Source organism: Microcebus murinus, chromosome 1 (assembly GCF_040939455.1).
Source record: "Microcebus murinus isolate Inina chromosome 1, M.murinus_Inina_mat1.0, whole genome shotgun sequence".
Taxonomy (NCBI): domain Eukaryota; kingdom Metazoa; phylum Chordata; class Mammalia; order Primates; family Cheirogaleidae; genus Microcebus; species Microcebus murinus.
Window position 1 is genome coordinate 127,291,763 of NC_134104.1, and position 27,469 is coordinate 127,319,231.

The 27,469-nt window shown below is 35.6% G+C and overlaps 1 protein-coding gene across 6 annotated transcripts in view; it reads right to left on the minus strand.

The window, feature by feature from the left end:
* TBC1D5 (TBC1 domain family member 5) overlaps window positions 1–27,469 on the minus strand; it is a 529,649-nt gene that overhangs the window by 501,448 nt on the left and 732 nt on the right. Inside the window, exon 1 of one of the 6 annotated variants that reach the window (XM_076005565.1) lies at window positions 24,749–27,466. The exons of the other annotated variants lie outside the window; for them this stretch is intronic. The gene's annotated coding sequence lies outside the window, so the exon portion shown is untranslated. Of the gene's footprint in view, window positions 1–24,748; window positions 27,467–27,469 lie in introns of those variants that run through there. 6 annotated transcript variants of the gene reach the window in all.

Genomic DNA, 27,469 nt, shown 5'->3' on the forward strand with positions numbered 1-27,469 from the left:
GTTTATGTCCACCACTCCTCTATTGCTTAGGTTATTATATTTAATAATATCATCTTAACACGTCTTCTATTTCCACTATCCTATCCTCCTGAACTCATCTTCCATACTGGAAAAGTACAGCTAGAATAAAGTGAATCCAAGCCACTTCACCTTTCCTTCAAATAGCTTCCTGTCTGCTTGAGTATAAAAATAACCAGCCTCTCCCTGGCTCTCCAGCACCATTTTATGGTACTATATGCTACAAACTTGATGCGCCAGCAACAATGACATGATTCAAGCTCCTTACACGTTTTAAATGCTCTCAGGCTTTTGTGCCTTTGCTCATGCTTTTCCTTTTCCCATCAATGTTCCTTCCACTCTCTTTACCAGCTCTGACCAAGCCTTCAAAGCTCAGTTCTCTTCCTAACCTGCTGAAAGTGTTCTACAAACTACAAGACTGCTTCCCTCTTGGGTTCATACAAAAACATGTGCCCATCTCTAACTAATCACACATTCTATTGAAATTAAAATTATCTTTTTTAAAAACTATCTCTTCCAGTAGACTATGAGCACCGCAAACCCAAGAACCAAGTGCCTTCATCTTTATAGCCTCTTAACCTATCACAGTGGCTATCAATAAATATTTGAATTGAACTGAAATGCTGATCTTAATACTGGTTTATAGGAAATTCTCTCCAATATTTAAAAAAAAAAAAAAATAGAGATTTTTCTCCCCAGAGTCTTCTCAATAGCTAGTGCTACACAGGCACACAGGTGTACTGATTAATATTATACAATGGCAATGTAGTTGTTGAGCTAGTTAACTAAATATTTTCAGATCCAAGCTTTATCTCAGCCATAACTCCAGTTCTCTCCAGACTAGCCCTCTGATGTCCCAGCTCCCATCATGCACCCCTACTATGGCTCTAGTTTCCCCACACTTCTATACTATTGTAACATCACCTTTTCTCATCTTCCTTTCTGTCCTAAGGGTAGTATAGAGGCTTCCTGCTGTTGTTTAATACCCGGGTTAGCTCACAGTCCACTGTTCGGCTCCTGAGCAATTCCACTACCTGCAGAACTAGTACTTGGATTAGCTTTCCTCTGTTGAAAGACCTACTGAGGTTACTATTTTCTGAAAGAATTCTGACTCTGTTTTTAAATGTCATTTAAGAAAGAATGCATCAAATAGTGTAACACTTTAGCACACAGAGCATTAAAACTTTCAATCTTCAAGAAAGCTCATTACACAAAAAACATTCTGAATACAGAGACAGAGAACATCATACATAAATTCTTAAAAGTAAAAATAAAGGATCTAACATTTTATTCATACCAAAGTGTTCCTGACTGAGATGAAGTCTTTACTCAGCTGCAATATTTGCCTGAATTAAGTCAATCACTTATAATAAAAATGTCACTTTTTTTGAAACTTATTTAGTAGAGGGGAAAATTGGAAGGATTATGGGATTTGGAGTCACTGCAGGCCAAGACATCTGTTAGGAGGGGGGAAAAATGTTAAAGACTTCATGTCAGTGACTTATCATTTAAATCCACAAAACTCAGTCCTTTTTCAAGACAAATCCAACTAGATCAATCAGTTAAAAAGATATATCTCTATCCATTAAACATATTTCTTATAGTTTTTTAAGACCATAAAATATCAAAGTTGAAAGGAAATCGTCTTGAACACAAGGAAAAGGGCATAATTTGTAAATAGTTTAGTGTTAACAGCTGATTGTTATAGGACTTCTCAACTCCCTTTTCACATTATCATTATATGAAATTCCTTTAATAGAGCTAATTTGATAAAATAATTCACTCATTGTCCATACAATATTTCAGGAAATGAAATACTTCTAGAGCAGAGAGACTATCTATCATTTGTTTTTAATTTGTAAATAAACAAGGTTTCTTAATCTCTGAATGTTTGTTGTTGATCATAGAAAAATAATATCCCCAACGATCACAAAACTAAAGCAAAAGATCTATTTAAGATTACAGACTTTAGAAGAATGAGAAGGGAAGAAAGAGGGCCCTGACATTAATAACAACAAGCATTTACTGAGCATAAAACTCCAGGCATTTTATGTAAATCACTTCATTTTATTTAAAACCCTATGAATCAATTTCATAGTAAGAAAACAGAAACCCAAAAAGGTCACAAAATTTATCCAAGCTACCTAGTCAGTAAACAGTAGAAGTATAATTTCAGTTCTGTCTTGTCTGGCAAGACAGACAAGAATATAATCCTATTAACTATTCTCCTTTGCTTCCTCTGGAATAATATACCATGAGGAGGATTTCCAGCTAAAAATAAACCAATAAATTATTTTTTAAAATGCTAAAACAACATGACAGTCTTTAGCGAGTATTTTAAATAATCTTAATCTAATATTATCAAACTTTTGCACATTTTAACATAAATAATACTTGTATAAACATAAAGAGAACTTTACTTAGTATCTACTATGTGTCATGTTCTGCTAATAAACAGATTACAAGAAGGACCTACCTGAAAAAGTTCATAAGTAATTACCAACTAATACATATTTCTCACTGATACAAAAGCCCCACAATGAGATTAGCATCTCCAAGCCACCATACCTACTTCCCTAACTTTGCACATGGCTTATTCATCATACACTGATATGCCTCGTCACATATTCCTGGTCAATTGTTCCTCCTGGTTGAGTGATTAATGTCTAAAAATAGGGTGAAATGCTGACTTATTTTCCAAGCCCCTTTGTGTGGATTTTTTTATTTTTTTTCTTTTTTTTTTTTGCTCAGTGTCCACAGGAAGTGATGTGTGGATTTTGACATTTGCTTTCTTGTGGCTAGGTAGCTGCCAATATCCTCCATACTATTACCTTTTCAAAAACCACCACACTGTAATCAATACATTTTACATCACAATGTCATATGCATACATGTTATATAACTGAAACAAAATTTTCATAAAAATCACATTTATGCTTACTATGCACAATGCATTTAATATTTTTAATTTTTTTTAATGTTGGTGGCAGCCCACTAAACATTTCACAAACCACTAACAGCAATTAGAACACTGCTCTATGGGTGCTGAAATGACATGAGTGCTTTTCCTTCCTATTCTTCTCCATACTGAAATAGGAAAAAGTTAATGAGAAATGGAAAGGAAGAAGAAAAGAAATAGTACTTTACAACACATCTGGAGAGCTATTTTATCAGCCCTCCCAACCCCAAAGATCTGATTACTTCCCTAGAGCTAGCCACCACTTCAGCAACACCCAGTACCCTGTTCATCATCTCTTTCCTTTTCTTTCTCCTCCTACCCACTACCACATCTCCAAAAGTTTTCCCTAAAATATGATGGTTCTGGGGATTACTGCTATTAATGTACTTGCTTTTATTGATTTTTTACTATAAAATATATATAACAAAAAACTGAACCACTTTAACCATTTTTAATTGTACAATTCAGTGGCAATTAAGTATGTTTACAATGTTATACCATCATCACCACTATCCATTTTCAGAACTTTCATCATCTCAAACAGAAACTCTGTACCAATTAAAGAATAATTCTCTAACACTCCTCTTCTAGCCCCTGGTAACCTCCAATTGATTTTTTTAATATAATATAGTACCATTTTATAACCACACACAAAAGCAGTAAATAATGAACCCCTCAGGGTTCATCTTGTCCCCTCAGGAGGAGGGGACAAGATGGCCAATTAAAGACATCAATTAGCAGAATGTTCCAAAAATTTACAATTTCAGGTGAAAAAGCATACTGAGGGAAAGGTGGCAAAACATACTTTTTCTTATAGGAAAAAGGTGTGGAGCAGAACAAGAAAGAGCAAGATTTCAGCAGAGACAGATCTCCAAGGGAGTTGAAGTCTGGTGGAAAGGGTACGTGGGAGCGTTTACTTTTCCTCCCCTCATACCTGTGGCAGTCCACCAGCTCCCAGCTTGTCAGAGAGCCCTTCTACCCTCACAAATCCAGGCTCTACTGCCATCATTAAGCTGAGAGCTTCTTGGGAACAGAGCAGTGGGCTGCAGGCCTATGTAGTGTCGCTTCCCCCTATCTGTCTCCAGCCAAGATGGTGGGCACCATATTGCCTAAGCACATGCTGGGTGCCTCTATCTTGCTAGGGAAGTCACAGCCCCTCATTCTCCCTGCCGCTGGATCCCAAATGAACATTCCCCACCACCCACTTGGACTGTGACAACCACAAAGGAACAGGAAGACACAGGAGAGCAGAAGTATTATTGGAGTTCTGACGTGTAGGGTGGGTTGCCCCAAGGGGACTGGAAAGTACCACAATCACTTTTTAGGTCAGAGGATGGCAGAATGCACATTCTCCAGCTCCAGAGAGCCCCTGGCTTATGATCTGAAGTTGTCTGCACCCCTCGCAGCAAAGACCTGAGTGTAGAGAGGAGTCCACAGGGTAGTAGAGTGGTGCTAGCCCAGGGCAGAAGCAGCACTGGAGCCTAGAAAGGGACATAGAGATGAGAACCTCCCCTAGAGGGTGGGGCTAGCAGTCTTATTCCCAAGCTGCCTGTCTATTCTAGGAGGAGCCTACCCTCCATGGAGGCAAGTCTCTGGCACAATCACATCTCTCCTGTCGGAACATGTCAGCTGCAGCCCACAGCCAGTCAGGCAGCCCCACACACAGGAGGTTGAACTGCCTCCACCACCTCTGCTGTAGCTGGGCCAGAGTGAGATCTGAAAATCTAGGTGATTGTATGCCCCCAAAGGGTAGAGACTGCTGTCACTGATGAGAGAGGGATGTGTGAGCAGCTTGTAAGTCCCACAGTTACCTATCTCTGCTAATCTCATCAAGAGAGGCCCACCTTTCCATTCCCAAGCTCATAGTGCATCTGCCCTTCTCCTGGCCTAGACAATCCACTAAAGCAGAAAATCACCAAAGAAACAATGATCTTAAGGAAGACTCTTGAACAAATGGACCTAACAGACATTTACAGAACATTTTACCAAAAAGTGCAGAACATACATTCTTCCAATCAGCACACAGAAGATTTTCCAAGATAGACCATATGGTAGGCCACAAAACAAGTCTCAGCAATTTTTTTAAAAAGCTAAATCACACCATATATCTTCTCAGACCACAATGGAATAAAAATAGAAATCAATTGAAAAGGAACTCTCAAAACTATACAATTGCATGGAAATTAACCTGTTGCTGAGCAATCTTTGGGTCAACAATGAAATCAGGATGAAACTCAAAAAATTAATACCAAAAAAAATAATACAATGGATCAATGAAATGAAAAGTTGGTTGTTTGAAAAGATAAACACAATAAATAAACCACTAGCAAGTTTAACCAAGAAACTAAGCTCAATCAGAAATGAAAAAGGAGATAGTACAACCAAAAACAATCATCTGACACTGCTATGAACACCTCTATGAACACAAACTAGAAAATCTAAAGGAAATGGATAAAGTTTTGGAAACACACAACCTCCCAAGCTTGAATCAGGTAGAACCAGAAATCCTAAACAGACCAATAATGAGTAGTAAGATTAAGTCAGTAATAAAAAAATCTCCCAACAACAACAAAAAAAATCCCAGGACCAGATGGACTCATAGCCAAATTCTACAAGACCTACAAAGAAGAACTGAAACTTATCCTATTGAAATTATTCCATAACATCAAAAAGTAGGAAATCCTCCCTAACTCATTCTACAAAGCAAGTATCACCCTAATACTAAAGCCAGAAAAGGACACAGCAAAAAAAAGAAACTACAGACCAATATCCCTCATGAAGATGGATGCAAAAATCCTCAACAAAATGCTAGCAAATTGAATCCAACATGACATCAAAAAAATAATTCACCATGATCAAGTGGGTTTCATCCCAGGGATGCAGGGATAGTTCAACACTCACAAGTCAATAAATTTGATCCACTACAAATAGAATTAAAAAATAAAAACCCATATGATCACCTCAATAGATGCAAAAAGTATTTGATAAAATCCAGCACCTCTTCATGATAAAAACCCTTAACAAACTAGGCTTAGAAAGAATGTAATTCAAAATAATAAAAACCATACATGACCAACCCATAGTCAACATCATACTGAATGGGGAAAACTTGAAAGCATTCCCCCTAAGAATGGAAAAAAGACAAAGATGCCCACTTTTACCACTTCTATTGGACATAGTACTCGAAGTCCTACCAAGAGCAATCAGGCAAGAGAAAGAAAGGACATACAAATCAGAAAATAGAAAGTCAAACTATCCCTGTTTGCTTATGATATGATCTTATATTTATTAGTGCTAAAGACTAACCCAAAATATTCCTAGATTTGATAAATCAATTCAGTAAAGTTTCAGGTTATAAAACTAATGTACACAAATCAGTAGCATTTCTATATACTAATAACAACTGAGAATCAAACCAAGAATTCAGCATCATTTACAATAGCTGCAAAAACTAGTAATATACTTAACCAAGGAAATGAAAGATCTCTTCAAGGAGAACCATAAAATACTGACAGAAGAAATTATTGATGACACAAAAAAGAACAACATTCTATGCTCATGGACTGGAAGAATGAATATAGTTAAAATGTCCAGACTATGCAAAGTGATTTAGAGATTCAGTGTAATTCTAATCAAAATACCAATGTCATTTTTCACAGAATTAGAAAAAGCAATCCTAAATTTCATATGGAACCAAAAAAGAGCCCAAATAGCCAAAGCAATCCTAAGCAAACAGAACAAATCTGGAGGTATCACATTACCCAACTTCAAATTATACTAAAGGGCTACAGTAACAATAATATAATGGTACTTGTATAAAAGTAGACACATAGATCAATGGAACAGAATAGAAAACCTAGAATAAAACCATATACCTACAGCCAACTGATCCTCGACAAAGCAGACAAAAGCATACACTGGGACACTGAGGAAAGGATACCCTTTTCAATAAGTAGGGCTGGGAAAATTGGACAGCCACGTTCAAAAGAAGGAATCTGAATCTCTACCTCTCACCATACACAAAAAATAATTTAAAATGGATCAAAGACTTAAATGAAAGACCTGACACCATAAAAATTCTAGTAGAGAACCTAGGAAAAACTCTTCTGGACATAGGCCTAGGCAAAGAATTTATAACTAAGAGACCCCAAAAGCAAATACAACTAAAATAAAAATAAATAAATGATACTTAATTAAACTATTAATAAAAAGTTTCTGTACAAAAAATAATCAATAGAGTAAACAGACAACCTACAGAATGGGAGAAAATATTCACAAACTATACAGCTGACAAAGGACTAGTATCCAGAATATACAAGGAACTCAAATCAGCAAAAAAATAATAAAAAAATAACCCCATTAAAAATTAGGCAAAAAGACATGAATACACATTTTTCAGAAGAAGATATACAAATGGTCAAAAACATGAAAAAATGCTCAACATCACTAATCATCAGGGAAATGCAAATTAAAACCACAATGAGATACCATCATACACCAGTCAGATGGCCATTATTAAAAAGTCAAAAAACAATGGATGGTGGCACAGACATGGTGAAAAGGGAACATTTATACATTGGTGGTGGGAATGTAAATTAGTATGACCTCTATGGAAAACAGTATTTAGTTCCTCAAAAAACTAAAAGTAGACCTATAATTCAATCCAGCAATCCAAATACTTAGGATCTACCCAAAGGAAAAGAAGTCATTATATATCAAAAGACATATGTACTCGTATATTTATCACAGCACAATTTACAACTGCAAAGATATGGAATCAACCAAAGTGCCCATCAACTGAAGAGTGGACAAAGAAAATGTGGCATATAATATGCCATGGAATACTACTCAGCCATGAAAAAAAAAGAATGAAATAATGTCTTTCATAGTAACTTGGATGGAACTCAAAGCCATTATCCTACGTGAAGTATCTCAGAAACACAAAAACAAATATTGCATGTATCCACTTATAAGTGGGAGCTAAACAATGGGTATACATGGTCATACAGAGTGGGATAATGGACTTTGGAGACTCAGAAGGGGGGTAGGTGGGAGGGAGATTAAGGATCAAGTTACCTATTGGGTACAATGTACACTATTCAGGTGATAAGTACACTGACTTCACCACTACACAATTCATCCATCTAAGATAAAAACACTTGTATTCCCTAAATCTATTAGAATTTTTAAAAAAGAAAGAAAAAGAAAAAACCCCTAGACACATCACCCAAATTCAACAAGTTATCAAATTCAGCTATTCTTATTCACCTGTCCCAGACCTCCTGTGATTTCAACCCTACATCCTTAGAACATATAAAAACTCCAGATTCTTTGTTATATAACCACATCATTATCACAGCAATACTAATAATTCCTTGATATAATCAAATATTGAAATTTTTAAAATAATTCAATTGAATTAAAAAGATTTGCTTTCACCAAATGTTTCATTGATCCTCTTAATACTACAATGGTTTCTAAATAATTTCTTGTGTAAACCATTTTGTAAAGGATGACTATTATCCTAAATGACTGTTTAAGAAAAAGCAAACATTAGTTTCAAAAATGAAAGTTTTCCAACTGATTTTTACTCCAGTCACTCACAGTGCTAATCCATTGAGGAAAGTCTATAGTATTATGCGTACTGTGTTTTTCCACTGAAAATCTAGAATGTTATTTAGCAAATCAAAAATGAAATTTCTCAGCAGAGCACCACAAAAGTAACCTAGTAAAATCTATTAGCATCATTATTCATTTCATATAAACAATCATGACTAACAAGAAAAGCATATTTGTCTAAAGTTACTTTTTTAAATGAACTACTTTTAATAGATAAACTAAAAACAACCTAGATTTCTTGCTTAACCTATCCATTTTCTTAACAGTACTATAGAATGTGACTACACGATTATATATAAAATCCCTACTGGTTTGTCAAAAAGTCAAACTAGAGCACTGAAGAGATATATGAATAAACTCTACTTAACAAACAACAGTAGTAATTGCTATTACTATGAGGACTATGATACACAAAACTTTAATGTATTAAAATTTTTAAATAATCATTTTCAAAATATAAAATATTAGAGGACATAAAAGATAAAACTGAGGCTAATTCAAATTTAACCTGTAATTTTTCACATAGTACACTCACTAGTTAAAAAAGAAATTACAAGCCTGTGAAATATAAACAACCACAGCTCAAAATATGAAATACAAAGCCAAATATAAGCAAGAAAAAAAATACATAGGTTTCACACAGTATTTTTTCTAATCCTATGTATTTTTACTAATGCAAAATATATCAACTTAGAAAGTTTATCTTAACATTCTTTAAAATTTGTGATTACAGGGGATTACCTCCAAGATCAAAAGCAGCACTGCATGAATACTAATATGACACGATCTAACTGCACAAAAATTCAGAGCTGCTCAAGTTCTGCAACACATAAGTAAATCAAGAAAATTAAAACACTTAAGATATTTAATAGGACACATTTGTGTATGTCTGTATTTAGATAAAGCTGTGTCACTATTTTTTACCCAAATCACTTTCAAAGTATTTGACCCGAAGATCCTAGAACTTCTTGAAACATAAGAAATACCTAATTTGTTTTTAGTATCCTTGTAACCTAAAGAAACTCAAAATCTACAAATATAACATAACCGTTCTAAAAATCCTGTAACCATTCTAAAAATTATGTCAAGTTTCAAAAATAAAAACCTCTGATTTGTCTTCATTATAACATTCTTTAATAAGAAATGTGGTTTAAAAATGCAATCAGCTGATACATTCTACATAGTTATCACTACTCAATGAAAGAAAATGTCCAGATATTCGGTAAATAAAAATCCATAAAATAATTTGCAAGGTGCACAAGTAATTCCACATCATAAAACATTCTATTTCATGTCTTGACTATAAACCACAAAAAGAAAAATCTAGGTCTATGAAGTATTTTATAGAAGTTAGTATTCTCAATTCAAATAGTAATTAGAGTGCTCTGATGGCTACTACCCTAAAATATTTGGAGGCCAAGGAATTTAACTTCTAAAACCTAAACTGTAAAGATTTAACTGCATACTTTATAACAATATTTTGGACTGAATATTTAAAATATTCAGGTTTACCATGAATTAACTGTCATCATGAACTTCAGCCTCAAAACAGAGAAACATAAGTGTCATGAAGAATGTGAAGCTGCCTGACCAGTGAGCAACATATACAGTTAACTTAATAAAAAATTAACCATCAAATCAACAGGTAAAGCCACATTTTGACATTTTCTTGCCTTCAAAAACATGTATTATTACTATCAGCATCCTTGACTCAGTATTAAAAGTATGATCAATTTGTTTATATCATTTGTACAGTAAACAATTTCAAATAATTTGCCACATTTAATTCACTCTTCTATTACACGCAATACAAGTTTATTTCTTATTCTAAATGCTTGGCCAGGTACAGTGGTTCATATCTGTAATCCCAGAATTTTGGGAGTTCCAGGCAAGAGGATTGCTTGTGGGAGTTCAAGACCAGCCTGAGTAACATAGCGAGACCTTGTCTCTACAAAAGTTAAAAATAAATTAGCCAGGCATGGTGGCATATACCAGTAGCCCTAGCTACTCGGGAGGCTGAGGCAGGAGGATCAGGAGTTCAAGGTGACAGAGAACTATGGTTAGGCCACTGCACTCTAGCCTGGGCCACAGGAGCAAAATCTTGTCTCAAAAAAACCCCCCCCCAAAAAAAAGAAAAAAAAAAAATGAAAAAAAAAACCCAGGAAAAAAGAATTCTTGGGACCAGAAATGTTCAGAATATTTGAATACCCATAATGAGATACTTGGGAGCTTGAACCCAAGTATAAATACAAAATTCATTTATGTAGCCTATACACATAGCCTAAAAGTAACTTTATATAATATTCTTAATACTTTTGTGCATAAAACAAAGTTTTGACTGCATTTTGACTATAAGTCATCAAAGGAAGTCAAGTGTGGAGTTTTCCAATTGTGGCATCATGTTGGCACTCAAAAATTTTTGGATTTTGGAGCACTGCAGATTTCAGCTTTTCAGATTAGGGATGCTCAACCTATAGTAACAATTTTTAAATTGCCACATATTGGGAACCAAATAATAGTCACAGACTGTACTCAGTGCTTTTCACAAACATAACTCCCCATGACACACCCACAGGGTAGTTTTATCCCTATTTTACAGATGAAAAATCTTAAGTATCTGAAGGGCTAAATCACTTGACCAACACTGGATTTTAAGTGGTCCAGCCAGATCCTAATCCAAGTCCATATAACTTTCAGGTCTATTTGTTCTACCCCCATTCCAGGCTCTCCCTTATGCAAATCTTACTCATGGATTAAAACACACCTCCCACTACTTTTTGTTCCAGAAATTTGTATTTGGGACTGAAGAGGCTGGTGAGAGTAAAGTAATTTCTAGGATCAGGACTTATTTGGCAAATTCCAGGATACAATTTTCTCCAAATTCTTCTGAGTTTAACTTTCAATATTTCAAATATGAATACTGAAAATTACATCACTGAATAGGCAAGATTTAAAAACATCCATTACTCACCACAAAAGATCTCCTAAAATAGCACTGAAGATTCTGAACAAAGATCCAAAAGTTGGATAATGTATTGGTAAAAATACTGCCAAATAGTATCTCTGTTAAGTATAAACACAACTTCTGAAGAATGAAAATTAAGTGAAGCTCAGAATTACTTAGCTATACATCTGGCCCTTGAACACAAGTTTGAGCTACACAGGTATACCCAGACACAGATTTTTTTCAACAGACATACTTGAAAATTTTTTGGAGATTCATGACAATTTGAAAAAACTGACAGATAGACAGCATAGCCCATAAATATTGAAAAAATTAAGAAAAAGGTGCATCATGATTGCATAAAATATATGCAGGTATTAGTCTACTTAAGTCTTAATCAACTGTTTATGTTATCAGTAAGGCTCCTCATCAACAATAAGCAATTAGTAAAGTTTTGGGAGAATCAAAAGTTATACACAGATTTTTTTTATTTCACAGTATTATGGGGGTACAAACATTTTGGTTACATGTTGTAACTGCCACATCCAACCCATGATTTGAGGCATGCCCTTTCCCCCTCTACAACGTTCACCACGTCCATTAGTTGTGAGTTTACCCAATCCAATCCCCCAACCTTCAAAGAATATTACTACTGTGTGAGAGCACTGTAGTGTTGATCAGACAATGCCAATTTGATGGTGAGTACATGTGGTGCCTATTCTTCCATTCTTGTGATACCTCACTTCAGAGGATGGGCTCAAGCTCTATCCAGGAAAATATAAGAGGTGCTAGATCACCGTCATTTCTTATAATTGAGTAGTATTCCATTATACACATATACCATATTTTATTAATCTACTCATGGATTGACGAGCACTTGGGTTGTTTCCACATCCTTGCTATAGCGATTTGTGCTGCCATAAACATTTGAGTGCAGATGTCTTTATTACAGAATGGATTTTGTTCTTTTGGGTAAATGCCTAATAGTGTTATCGCTGGATCAAATGGTATTTCTGTTTTTAGTTGTTTGAGGTCTCTCCAAATTCTTTTCCACAGAGGTTGCACTATTTTGCAGTCCCACTAGCAGTATAAAAGTGTTCCTGTCTCTCCACATCCTCGCCAGTATTTGTTGCTTTGGGATTTTTTGATAAAGGCCAATCTCACTGCGGTTAGGTGATATCTCATTGTGGCTTTGCTTTGCATTTCCCTAATGACTAGAGATGTTGAGCATTTTTATGTTTGCTGGCCATTATTCTGTCTTCTTTTGAAAAGTTTCTGTTCATGTCCTTTGCCCATTTATTGACAGGGTTGTTTGATTTTTTTCTTATTGATTTTTTTAAAGTTCTGGATAGATTCTTGTCATTAGCCTTTTATCAGATGTATAGAGAGCAAATATTTTCTTGCATTCTATAGGTTGTCTATTTGCTCTAATGATAGTTTCTTTGGCTATACAAAAGCTTTTCAATTTGATCAGGTCCCATTTATTTATTTCTGTAGCTGCTGTGATTGCTTTAGGGGTCTTCTTCATAAATTCTTTGCCTAGGTCAATCTCTGAAAGAGTCTTCCCTACATTTTCTTCTAGGATTCTTAAGTTTTCATGCCTTAGTTTTAAATCTGTTAGCCATCTTGAATTGGTTTTTGTAAGAGGTGAGAGATAAGGATCCAGTTTCAATCTTCTGCATATAGATATCCAGTTTTCCCAGCACCATTTATTGAAAAGGGATTCTTTTCCCCAGTGCATATTTTTGTCTGCTTTGTCAAAGATTAGATGACAATATGTGGATGGTTCCAACTCTGAATTCTCCGTCCTGTTCCAAATGTCTGTGTCTCTATTCTTGTGCCAGTACCATGGTATTTTAGTTACGATGGCCTTGTAGTTCAGCTTGAAGTCTGGTAGACTGATACCTACCAGGTTGTTCTTTTTGCTTAAGATTGATTTGGCTACACAAGGTCTTCTCTGGTTACATACAAAGTATAGAATTATTTTTTACAGATCAGTAAAGGATGATGATGGTACTTTGATAGGCATTACATTAATTTTGTAGATCACTTTAGGTAGTATGGACATTTTAACATTGTTGATTCTACCAATCCATGAGCAAGGTAGATTTTCCATCTGTTTACATCTTCTACAATTTTTTTTCTTAGTGTTTCACAGTTCTCCCTGTATATATCTCTCACCCCTTTTGTTAAACACATTCCTAGATATTTAATTTTCTTTGAGGATATTGTAAAAGATACCATGTTTTTTTTATTTGAATTTTGGCCGAACTGCTATTGGCGTATAAGAATGCCTCTGATTTGTGTGTATTGATTTTGTATCCTGAGACTTTACCGAATTCATTTATCATTTCCAGGAGTCTCTTGGTTGAATCCTTGGGGTTTTCTAGATATAAAATCATATCATCAGCAAAGAGTGAGAGTTTGATCTCTTCTGCCCCCATTTGGATGCCTTTAATTCCCCTCAATTGTCTAATGCTTCTAGCAAGGACTTCCAGCACTATGTTGAATAGAAGTGGGGATAATAGAAGTGAGCATCCTTGTCTGGTTCCAGATCTAAGTGGGAAAAGTTTCAAGTTTTCCTCATTCAGAATGATATTGGCTGTGGGTTTACCATATATAGCCTTGATCATTTTAAGGTATGTTCCATCTATGCCTATTTTGCTAAGAGTTTTTAATCATAAAGGTGTGCTGGAATTTGTCAAATGCTTTTTCTGCATCAATTGAGAGAATCTTATGGTCTTTGTTCTTGCTTTTATTTATGAGGTGAATTGCATTTGCGTATGTTGAACCAGCCTTGCATCTTTGGTATAAAGCCCACCTGGTCATGGTGAATTATTTTTTTGATATGCTGTTGGATTCAATTTGCTAAAATTTTGTTGAGGATTTTTACAACAATATTCATGAGGGATACTGGTCTGTAGTTTTCTTTTTTTGTTGTGTCCTTTCCTGGTTGTGGTATCAAGGTGATATTAACTTCGTAGAATGAGTTAGGAAGGTTACCATTTTCCTCAATGTTATAGAATAATTTCTGTACTGTAGGTATGAGTTCTTCTTTCCATGTTTGGTAGAACTCGGAAGTGTAGCCATCTGGTCCAAGACTTTTCCTTTTTGGAAGGTTTTTACTCCTCCAAATTCTGTGCTTGATATTTGTCTGTTTAGGAATTCTAATTCCTCCTGAGTGAACATAGGAAGGTTGTATGTTTCCAGGAATTTGTCCATTTCCTCCACATTACGTAGTTTTGGGGAACATAGGTTTTTATAGTATTCAAAGATAAAACTTTGTATTTCCCTGTTTTCTGTTATGACCTCTCCTTTTTCATTTCTAATTGAGTTTATTAGAATACTTTCCTTTCGAGTTCTTGTCAATCTGGCTAGAGTGCTGTCAATTTTGTTTATCTTTTTGAAAAACCAGCTTTTGGTTTTGTTGATCTTCTGCATAATTCTTTTTTCCTCAATTTCATTTAGTTCTACTTTGATCTTAGTTATTTCTTTTCTTCTGCTAGGTTTAGAGTTGATTTGCTCTTCCTTTTCCAATTCCTTGAGATTGTTTATTAGACTATTGATATTTGAGCTTTCTGGTTTTTGGATGTGAGCATTTAATGCTATTAGTTTTCCTCTCAGGAATGCTTTTGCTGAATCCCACAAATTTTGATAGCTTATGTCCCCATTATCATTAAGTTAGAAAAATATTTTGATTTCTCTCTGTATTTCCTCCTTTAACCAATAGTTATTCAACAATAGATTGTTTAATTTCCATGAGTTTGTGAAGTGGTGTATGTCTATTGGAATTGAACTCTACTTTTATATCACTATGATCTCAGTAGATATATGGTATTATTTCTATTTTTTTGAATTTGTTAAGGTCTGATTTGTGGCCTAGTATGTGATCAATTTTGGACAAAATTCCAGGAGCTGATGAGAAGAATGTATACTCAGCTTTATTTGGGTGGAATTTTACGTACAGGTTTGTTGGACCCTTTTTTTTTTTTTTTAGAGCTCTATTTAAGTCCATTATTTCTTTGCTTATTTTCTGTTTGGAAGATCTGTTCAGTTCATTCAGTGGAGTGTTGAAGTCCCCAGCTATTATGGTGTAAATGAGACACGGTTTGCTTTATGTATCTGGGTGCTCCTGAATTGGGACCTTAAATATTAAGAATTGTTAAGTCTTCTTGTTGGATCTGCCCTTTCACCATTATATAGTGGCCACACTTGTCCTTTCTTGCTTCTGTTATTTTAAAGCTTAGGTAATCTGAAATAAGTATAGCTACCCCTGCTTTCTTTTGACTTCCATTTGCCTGGAGGATTGTTTCTATCCCTTGACCTTGAGCCTGAAAACATCTTTGTGGATTAGATGTGTTTCCTATAGACAGCAGGAACTAGGCTTGTGGATTTTTATCAACTCTACCAGTCTATGTCTCTTCAGAGAACAATTCAAGCCATTCACACTTATTGAGAGGATTGATATTTGAGGTAGACTTCTGTTCATATTGTTGGGTAAATTCCTATTGTTTTGTTTAACTCCTTGAGTCATCATGGAGACCAGGTTCTAGACTTTAACTTGAGTGATTTTATCTTGGAGGGTGTCTAATCACTGTTCAGTGCTTAATACAGATCTGAGTACTTCCTGTAGGGCTGGGATGGTTTTTGCCAATTCCATCAGTGTTTGTTTGTCTGGGAAGGTCTTTATTTCTCCCTCATAGATGAGGCTTAATTTTACCAGGTAGAGAATTCTAGGTTGGCCATTATTCTGTTTTAGAAGATTAAGGATAGGCACCCTGTACTTTGTGGCTTATAAAGTTTCAGTTGAGAAGTCTGCAGTTAGTCTGATAGGTTTTCCTTTGTATGTTACGTGCTGCTTTCACCTCACTGCTCAAAGGATTGCTTATTTCATTTTTACTTTGGTCAGCCTAATAAATGCATGACATGGTGACTGCCTTTTCACATTGAGTCCTCCAGGAGTTCTGTGTGCTTCTTGTATCTGGATGTCTAGATTTATGGTCAGGTCAGGCATATTATCCTTCAGTATTCCATGAAACAAGTTTTCCAGCCCTTGTGTATTTTCTTCTCTCTCAGAGATGCCAATGATTCTTATGTTTGGCTTCTTTACACAATCCCACATTTCTTGTACATTTTGGTCTTGTCTCTTGTTTCTGTCTTCTTTTTGTTCGTCCGATTTGTTTAGCCCATAGGCATTATCTTCAAGTTCTGAGATTCCTCTGTGTGATCCATTCCTTGCCAGTGCTGGAGAGATGTGCTCTGGTCCTGTATTGACTTAGAGGTATTTTGGGCTGTTGGGTGGTCTCTGTCCTGTTGTCATCACCTCTTGCCAAAGAAGATTAATAAGTTTGGACTCCTTGCTTAGTCTCCTAGGTGGTAAATGACCCTTCTGTGAATGACTCCGCTGCCCTCCACTAGTTTGAGATGGAAGGCACTGTTTTGGGCTATGAAGTTATCCTCTCTTTTGTTGCTTGTAGTTTGCATGGAGAAGTTGATTATCAAGGTATTCTAATACCTTTGTATTGGGCGCTAAACCCCCAAATGGGGTACACCAGTGCCCCAATCTTTGGGAAATATCTTGTCACTCCCAAGGGTTACTTGAGCCCTGTTGCCACTTTAGGTGGGGTAAGAAGAGCAACAGGTACTTGCAAGCCTGAAAGCATATACCTGTGTGGTTGCATGATCTGCTGCTAGCAGAAAGCTGCTAATATGTTATTCTCTGTTGCCACAATTGCAAGGCAGCTCCAGGTGGGGGGTGTCAATTGGTGAAATTGCTAAGGACTCTAGTCAAGATTTTCCTTCCCAGACCACAAGCCCAACAACTGGCAGCAGCCTGGACACCAAAGGCGAGCCCTAGTGTTATGTTTTTATCAGATGATCAAAACCAACCCACTGGTCTGATTAAACAGTCTGTTTAAACCTTAGTTCCAAGGTCCCACAGATTCACTCCAGTCACATGGAAAAAGTGACTTTTCTCCTTGCCTCCTGCCTCCAAGGGCGTAGCCTGCCCTGCAAGGCTGGGGAAGAGGTGTTTCCTGAGACCACTGGACATTCCAGCCCAGAAAACAAGGGGCCTGGCTGCCATCACTATTAATCAAAATCATTCTGAAAGTGGTAGCCATAGGAATTAGATAAGCAAATTAAATAAAAGTTATAAATATTAGAAAGGAAGCAGTAATGTTCACCAACGTTTGTATTTTCTATATAAAAAAACAAAGAGAATCAACTAAAAAACTATCAAAATCATGACAATAAATATGGGAAACCAGCTGACAAAATTCAGAAAGAGAAAAATAAAGTATGTCTGGTCCTACTCAGATATTATAATGTACTAAGAGCTACAGGAAAGCACTACTAACACATAAAGAGACAAATAGCTCAATGGAATAAAACCAAGACTCCAGAAATATTAATACATCTAAGAACATATGGGCACTCAGAATGTAATAAAGGTGGTATTTCGAATTAGTGTTTAAAAAAAAGATGAGTTATTCAATAAATGATGCTGCAAAAGTTGTCTAGCCATTTGGAAAATAAACGTGGATCCTTACTATCTCCATACAAAAAAAAATCTTTCCAGATGGGTCAAAGATTTAAATATAAAAAAATGAAAACATAAAAATTTAATAGCAATTAAGTGTTAACAGTTTTATTACCTTGGAACAGGGAAAATCTTTCCAACATTATCCCAAAACCAAAGCCATAAAGTAAGAGAGTAATATATGGGACTAAATAAAAATTTAATGGCTCTTCCTAAGAATAAAAAAAATCTATAAGCAAAATTTAAAAACAAAGTTGGGAATATTTACTATATATAATAGGCAACAAGTTAAAGCTACAATATCCAAAGAGCTCTTGAAAATCAGTAAGAAAAATAAGTGAACACCCCAAAAATAAACAAGGGGTTTAAATAGGCATTAAGGACATAAATAAGAATAAATACAATCTATGACACCACTGCACTCCAGCCTGGGCAACAGAGAAAGATCCTATCTCAAAAAAATAAATAAAAGGCAATCTATTAATTTTTGCCAATAAATAGATTGACCAAAAATGATGATTTACAATAACCCCTAGTTGCAAGGTTATGAACAAATGAGTCCTCTCCTGCACTAATAGTTGGGGTATAAATTAATATTTATCTTTCTATATAAAGCAGTTTGGCAATAAATACCAACATCTAAATTGTACATACCCTTTGATACAATATTCCCAATTCCAGAAATATGCTTAAGGTAACAATATCAGTAAATGAGCATTTATGAAAGATGAAATTTAAAAAACAGAATTCAAACCTAATTAAAATTAAGAGTTACATACACAATTAAAATTTAAAAATTAAGAAACCATATGAATAACAATGTAAAACATTAAGTAAAACTATTTAAGACAGGTAGGAATAAAGGTCACTTTTTAAAATTTCACTTAATGTTCTTATCCAGTACTTAATGTACTTATCCAGTGAGCAATCGTATATGCAGATCTAAAAGCTCAGAGTCTAGGTTGGAGATCTAAGATAACAGACTATTCAGAAGCTTTTTCTCTCTTTGTAACATTAATCCATCACTATCTTCTTTGTAATCCTCAACCACTCAGTTACTACTCTGTACTTCTCTGACAATGTCTTTACAAAAAAATCTCTCTCATTTCATTAATGTCCATATCAGTAGTTTTATGTTATGAGGAAACTCAAATTTTATCAACATTTTGCAAGGTAGAATGCATGACTACCACTGGTCAGGGCATTTTGCAGATAATTTTACAACAAGAAGGAAGGATATTAGAAGGACTGATCAGGACTGATATTAGGACTAATACTAGTGGGAAGCATCTGTATTCCTGATCAAAGTATAAAGCAGGAAAGGAAATGTTCTTTGAAACAAAAGAAAGTAAATCCATAAAATAAATAGGAAGCCAGAAAATTAATCAGAGGGCAGAGTCAAAGGAGCCCAGAAAGATAATCATAAAGTAGAAAGCAGGCCAGAGAAAGAAGAGTTCACATAGCAGGCACTTCTCCATTCCTACCTCTTCTATTATGTCCTGCCTTCACTGCAGCCAAGTCTCTTTAACATTTCCCAATGGCTTCCATTACACTTAGTCTTGACAATTACAGAATTTGGCATGGAGAACTTTAAGAAGTCTAGGGCAGAGACATAGCTTGAAAAGAAAACTCAACATAAGGACCTAACCAGATGAGGAAAATCATGAGAGGTGATACTGTAAACAAGAGACACAATGTTGCAAATTCTGAACTCTGTAGTCTTTTAGTTTGGGGTTTTTGTTTCTTTGTTTGGAGACAGGGTCTCACTCTGTTGTCCTGACTAGAGTGCAGTGATCTCATCATAGCTCACCTCAGCCTCCAACTCCTGGGCTCCAACAATACACCTGTCTCAGCCTCCTGTGTAGCTGAGACTACAGGGACATACCACCAGGCCTGGCTAATTTTTCTACGTTTTATGGACGTGGGTCTTACTGTGTTGCTCAAGCTGGTCTCAAATTCATGGCCTCAAGCAATCCTCCCATCCCAGCACTCCAAAGTGCTAGGATTACAGGTATGAGCCACTTTGCCCAGCCTGTCTTTTACTCTCTGCCAAAAACAAAGAAAAGCTCTTCAAGCTCTAAGGAGATAAAAGTGTAAAACCTCAGAGTAATTGCATAGGGGGGGTGGAGCTAGACAACCACAGTTACATAAGGAAGTTGGAGGCACTTTAACTTAAAGTACCAGAGAACTATGTAAATTACCAGGAGTCTTCTGACAAAAAGTCACAAAACTTCTGAACTAGAAGGGTCCTTAGAGATCATTTGGTGGAGTGGTTTTCCAGATATTTTAAAACTCTTTTGAGACCTAAATAGATCAAATTACATAGGTACCATATTAAAACATGTTTCAAATTAATGAAATTAAGAAAATCATTCCAGCACAGGTTCCATAAGTGAAAAGTAATCATGAAAAAACCCTTACAAAAAAATGGCTGGCTCCATATGATATAATTATCTACCTGGAAAAAATAAGAGAATTAATCAAAAAACCATTATAATGAATAAGAGATTCATAAAATGACTGGTTACAAAATAAATATATACAAAAAAATTGGTAGTTCTATTTACCAGCAATAGTCAGGTATGAAAATATATGTATTTTTTACATACTGTGTGTCTATATATATATATGTAAACTTTAAAGAAAAAGAGAGAATGAGAAAGAGAGAAAAAGAAATCCCATTCACAACAATAAAATAAAATATAGTGGGACAAAACAGAAGACCAAATGATAATGTCTCTGACATCCACAGAAAAGGAGATCATTCTTTAAGTAGTATTAAGGAAACTGGCTAACCAAAAGTTTTAAGACCCTCTACCTCACACTATACAATTAAACATGTTCTGGAATAATTGCAAAACCTAAAGTTGAAAATGAAAGTATGAAAACAGTTGAAAAAACACAAATTAATCACCATATGAACATATGGCAGGAAAAGCCTATCTACACAAGATATCTAAAGGAAGAGCAAGATTTAACTACATAAAATGTTAAAACCTATAAGAAGGCAAGAGAAGGGAAGTATAAAGTCAATTAAACCCGAGTAAAGCTGTTCAAATAAAGAAAAAATGATTGATACTTAATAATGGCAAGTACAAGGCCTCTCAAATGGCTTTGTAGTAAAGGTAAAAAAGTATAATCTTTCTGGTGGGCAATTTGGCCATTTGTATCAAAACTGCAAAACATGGGCAGATCTTTTGACCTAGTAATTCCACTCACAACAATTTTTTCCTAAACAATGCATACGCACAAAGGGATATTAGCTACAATAACGTTCAAAGTAGCATTACCTGTCATAAAGATTGTCTAAGAATGGAGGAACTACTTACAGCACATTCATACAATGAACTAGTATGCAGCCACTAAAAGTTATTTGGAAAAGTAATGACATGAATAATATCATAAAATATCAAATGAAAAACAAATGCAAACAACAAAATAACATAAATCCATTTTCAGTTTTTAAAAAGTAGATCTATATATATCTACACACACTGCCCCCAAGGTAAAGAGATTAAAATTAACCCCTATCTTGGAGAAATGAAGGTGGGTGGGAAAGCAATTTATCCAGGGCTCTCTAAGCCACTGGCATCTACTTATCAAAATGAGTATTTTTACCGTAAGACTCTCATTCCTATTGGAAGTAAAAGAAGTCTAGTGTAATACATGCAGTAGACAAACAGAGAAATAGCAATACCACCGGCTCATCTCCTAACAACTCTACCTCTCCAATCTTGTTCCCCAAGCTTCACCAGATATGCAAGGCAATCAATCCACTACTTTACCCTAGGAGGGCAAGAGATGTCATGTTAGTATTAATAATTCCTCTTGGATTTCTGGTAGGTAGCTACTGGGACACCTCCAAAGTTACCTGTCATGGGAAACTCTAAAGGGGTTGACACCCACTTGTTATCAGCAAGTAGAATGCACACCTCTGCAGACAGAACTTATGACCTGGCTCAGTCTTCTTGCAGTGTGTGTCACCCCAACTCCATCAGAAAGTGGGACCCGTTCCTCTCCAATGGAACTTCTCCAAGGTAGTTACATCAAAAGTGGGGGTTTGATTCTCACTGGTCTAATTATTCTGAAGATTCACTAATTAGAAGTGGGTGTCTAATTACTTTTAGTTCAACATTTTTATCTAACTTACAGACAAAAAGTTTAGTAACTCAGTAACTCTGGGAGATAAAACACTCCTGTTAACCAATGCCTATTACTGGACTTTCTAAACTAATACTTGCAGTACAAAACTGGTATTTGTTTTTCAGCATCTCTCAAGGCAAGATAGCCCTGAAAACAACTTTAAGAAATTCTCAACAGTGTAGGTAATTATTTTTGATCATTCATTTCTATGAAATTTCCACAATAGGCATTACTTTTTATAATAGTAAAAAAGGGGCTTTTTCTAATGGCAGACCAAACTACCATAATGTGACTACTGGATCTAATTAATATATGCACCCACAGCAGGATTTTCTTCAGACATACATACTACAGCTAGCCTGCAATAAGTGATCATATAAAATTACATTCAACCAATTTTACAAAGTCAGTCATTCTTCGACATGTAGGGTTCATGACCAGCAAAAAAGATAAGTACTATTGTCTTAACAAAAATTTATAATAACTTGTAATCATCTATAATGCCTATTTCAAATCTCTTAAGATTATTTTGTTTCATAAAAGTAAACTAGTAACAATTTTTTCTGGACAACTGAGTTAAGAAAAATGATAAATTTGCAATTACAAAATATTTTCATCAAGTCAGCCACAGAAACCACATGCAGCATTGAACAATGGCTGAATGGCATTATCTTAAGATTTTTTTTCATTCAAACTAGTGGTTGATTAATGAGCATCTACTGTATGCCAAGCCCTATGTTCTAGGAGTTCTGTCTAGCAGAGAAGATGGGAACTATGATAATTAGATATAAAATTATAAAACATATATATACATACACACAGACCCAAACTCTTATCTTCATTTCCAAAAATCCAAAAACCAAACTCTGAAAACCAAAATTATTTTCTAAGTTGTAAACAAAACCTGAACTAATGTGAGGCTTTTTATAGTCTTTGTTATTCTAATTGGCATAGATATGTATAATTTTGCTGGGAAATCTAATGTGTGAGGTGATAATTAATTAATAATTAATAATTATTGATAATAATTATTAATCTAATCTAATTATGATTAGATTAATCTAATCTAATCTAATTATGAGGTGATTGCTCCAACCCACAGGTTTCATGATATTCAGCATATACGCCATCTTAACTTTCTAAATTCCAAGACATTTTTACTTGAGACACATATGCTACCATGGGTTTTCGATAAAGGTCCATAGACCAGGTGTGTTAGATGTAAAGAAAGATGAATTATTTTAAGGAACAAATGAGTCAGCTGAGGTGGGTAAAAGGCATAGCAGGAGAAGCCTTCAGAAAAAAAAGATGATCTTGTTCTAGGCTTCACACACTATATCCTTAAAAAATGTCTGTGGTGGTGGTGTGAAAGGATTGGTTAAAAATTTTCAACTGCCCTATTTCCCTGTTTTGAAAGATCTGAGCTGTCAAATCATATTTATACATACTTAATTTTCCCAAAGGAGTAAGAGCATTATTATACCAATTTTGTGTTTTTATCCAAAACTGCAAACTTTGTTTTCTTGGCCCTCATTGCCTTACCCCAAATAAATTTACAATTTCCAAAAATATAGTCAGTCTCAATTATATGGATATGATCAACCACCCTGTGGATTATCCATACTAGAACATAATTTCTAACACCTATCTGATAGCATTAGCATTTTATACACACCCCACACACCCAGTCATTTTATTCTGAAAACACCCTATGAGGTCGTTATTCCGATTTTAAAGATGAGAAAAGTAAGGCACTGTGAGGCTAAGTAACTGACCAACATGGCATTATAACAGATATCATGATACAGAATTTATAAAAATATTAAAGTTATTAATGAAAATACCAATTAGAAGGTTTCCACTATTTGGATGTGCAACAAATGCTGTCTTACGTTTACAATAAGTAATGACTTGGCCACTCAGCTGTGAGGCCCAGAAAGCATAGCAGAGCTGGTGGGACCAGGTACCCCACAGCACAATTCAGGGTAAAAAATGAAAAAGCCATCAAGTGAACATGTAGCAAAGGCTTCAACTACTACCCTAATATTCAAAGAGAGCAAAAGGGAGAATTTGGACAATTCTAACAGATAATCCTTGTACAGGCATTATTTTTAAATGTTTGTATAATATTTGTAGAATAAACATTTTCCTAAACACTAATGTGTTTCTGAGAAAACATTTACAACTGAGATTTGTTGTTATACTTCCTTCCTTCCCAAACTCATCATTATCTCAGTAATAGACAATTGATGCTATTAGAAGGAACCGATAGGCCCTCCCCCCAATATCCTCCCTCCCCTCTCCCCCACTGCCTCCCATCCCATCACCCTGCGGTCCCCAACCCCCGGGCCACTGACCAGTATTGGTCCACAATAGGACAAGGGCCCTAGAGCTCCACCATGCCAGGCCTACCTTCCCCTTCCTCCCCTCCCCACCAAAAATTGCCTTTCATGAAACTTAGGAAGGGAGGATGCCTAGCAGGAGGTGAACCACAAGCAAGGGAAAAAGCTTCATCAGTACTTACAGTTGCTCTCCATGGCTCTCATCACCCACCTGAGCTTCGCTCCCTACCCCTTGTTCCTGGAAAAATTGTCTTCCATGAAACCGATCCCTGGTGTCAATAAAGTTGGGGACCTCTGCCATCACCCCACAACCTCACACATCTCAAGTTCTGGTAAATACACTTTATGTACTGTCATTCCAGTCATCTATCCATGTTGAGAGAAATGTCTTAGAACAGTGTTTAAGCACCACGTCTCAGACTGGTGCTGAAAATAGGACAAAGATTTTAGTGGTCTGAGACAAACAGGAAGTTGGGGGGAGGATGATATCTTAATTTTGTATTAAACACAAAGTATTCAACTTAAAAGATCCTTTATTCTGAGGTCGCCCTTAATGTTTCAGTGTTAAAATATTGTTCTTATTGCCCACATAAAAAGTCAGCATCCCAGTCAATCCCTAAACCTAAGTGTTAGGATAACAAATATAGAATAAATCTACCACGTATGTGTGGGTGGGTGGAGGGCAGGCACAGGCAGGAAATGAGAGACTGAGAAACTTGCAGAGTTAAAAGGAAATAGATCTTTTACATTTAACATTGACATAGAAAATGACTAGTCCAGCAAACAAGTGCAAGGAAAATAAAATTTCACAAATGTCATTATCTCATTCAGAAATGATTACAAGCATTGAGGTTTTTCATTTTAGAGTGGAATAAAATGGGGAAAATAAAAGGATGAAAAATTTGCCTTTTAAAATGAAAGTAAAGCTTATAATTCTCAACACTACTAGGAAAAAGGAATTCATAAGAATATTCTTAATTTACTTTCTAAATATTAAATTAATAAGGTGACATATAGAAGATTGTTAAGAGTATGGACTGTGGAGTCAACCAGCCAGAATCCCAGCTCTGTGTTAGTTGTGTAAACCAGGGCATATGATTTACCCTCTCTCTGCTTCAGTATTCTTAAAGGTTGTTGTAAGGATTAAATGAGTTAAGGCATGTAAAGCACTTAGAACAGTGCCTGGCACTTACTAAGTGCTTCAAACGTACTGTCAAAAACATTATTTAATAAATATGAAGAAACAAAGGTAAAGTAATGAAGAGACAAAGGTAAAGCAATGAACTAGAATGAAGACTATAAAAATTAAGATACTAAAAGTAGTTGATGTTATATTTCCATAAAATTCTTTAAAAGTTAAGTACAACTATTTTCATGTACATAAAGTATATGAGGTTATGGAAGACACTTCTAACCTTTTTAATTTACATTAGAAAAAAATCTGAATCCAGTTAGGACACAGGCAGTAAGTATGACTCTCAACTGTTTGCATATTTCCTTCCAAGGCTCAGGACTGCACAACTCAACAGGCCAAATTTAAGTAAAAGAGAGCACACACTCAATACTTCTACCAATAAAAGAAACTTTCATCCCATCAGTACATTCACAGCCACAAGATTCTTAGAGTACATGTTGATAAAACCCACTTACTCATAGCTGAGCAAGTCTTTTGGATAGAAGTACACAAAACTTCTATGGGAAAATTCACAGGCCAGGTGAAGCAGGCACAGGCATACCCTACAAAGATGGTATTTGCACTCTTCCTAGCCCCTCCCCCTGGGATCTAGACTTGGCCTGCGCACTATGCATAAGGGAGCTCCTTAGACAAATTTTCTCAGTATACCAGGCCATTTGCCCCTTCTCCTAAGCCACCTCTCCACCTGGAATGAATTATTAAAAGGAACATATTCATTGATAAATACATCACTTTATTTATTTGCACAATAGTTATCTACATCCTTGTTACTCAAGGATGGCTCCACGTCTGACAGCGCATAGGAGCTTCTTAGAAATGCAGAATATCAAGCTGCATCACAAATCTACTGAATCAGAATATGTATTTTTAACAAGTGATTTCTACCCACATTAAGGTTTGAGCACTACTCTAAAACACTACTGCAGATAGATGTAAAATTAAAAATGCTCAAGTTTACAAATGAATTCAGAGATAAGAAAATTACCAAGACACGGAATCAGAAAAGCCCAAAGAGAAAAACCAATATATAAATGAATTCCTTTGCCACTTATAGCAAAAATGTTCAAAGATTTTTCAGCAATGCCTACTTTAATGCTTCTTTGCTTTATTTTATGTAACACAATAATTTATAGTTTTATTGGGACTTTATTTTGATGTACAAAGAGTACAAAAGAATGACTGGGTCTAGAAATTCCAGCGCAATCTGACCCAAAGGTGTGAAACCTGCATGTTAAAATTTCGGGATTTAGCCCAATTCAGAATTGACAAATGAACTCTTTCCAGAAAGTCACTATTTAGGAAAAAATCTAGAAGATGTTAACTTTAAACACAGATGATATTCTGGGAATTAAAACTATTTAATAACTACTATGGAACAAACTCTGGGTCACTTGTAGAATCGAACATCGCTTTGGAAGGTCTGTCTGTGTTAGGTTTTCCAGGAAAAGTAGTGAGGTGGGGTACAGATGCGGGGAACCAACTTTCATCCTGTGCAAAGTTTTTCTTCATATCCCGAAAGGCCTCACGTCCTTACAGGTGAATACACTTAAGTCGTACTAAAAACAAGGCATTTCCGGTCCCCAAAAGTGAAGGTAAGGCTTCTCTCTCCTAAAGGCTACAACTTAGAAGGTTCCAGGATTCCGGGCCCGACTCGCTTCCGGCCAGTGAAGGAAGCCTGCTGCCCGGGGCTGAAATGAACAGGGAAATT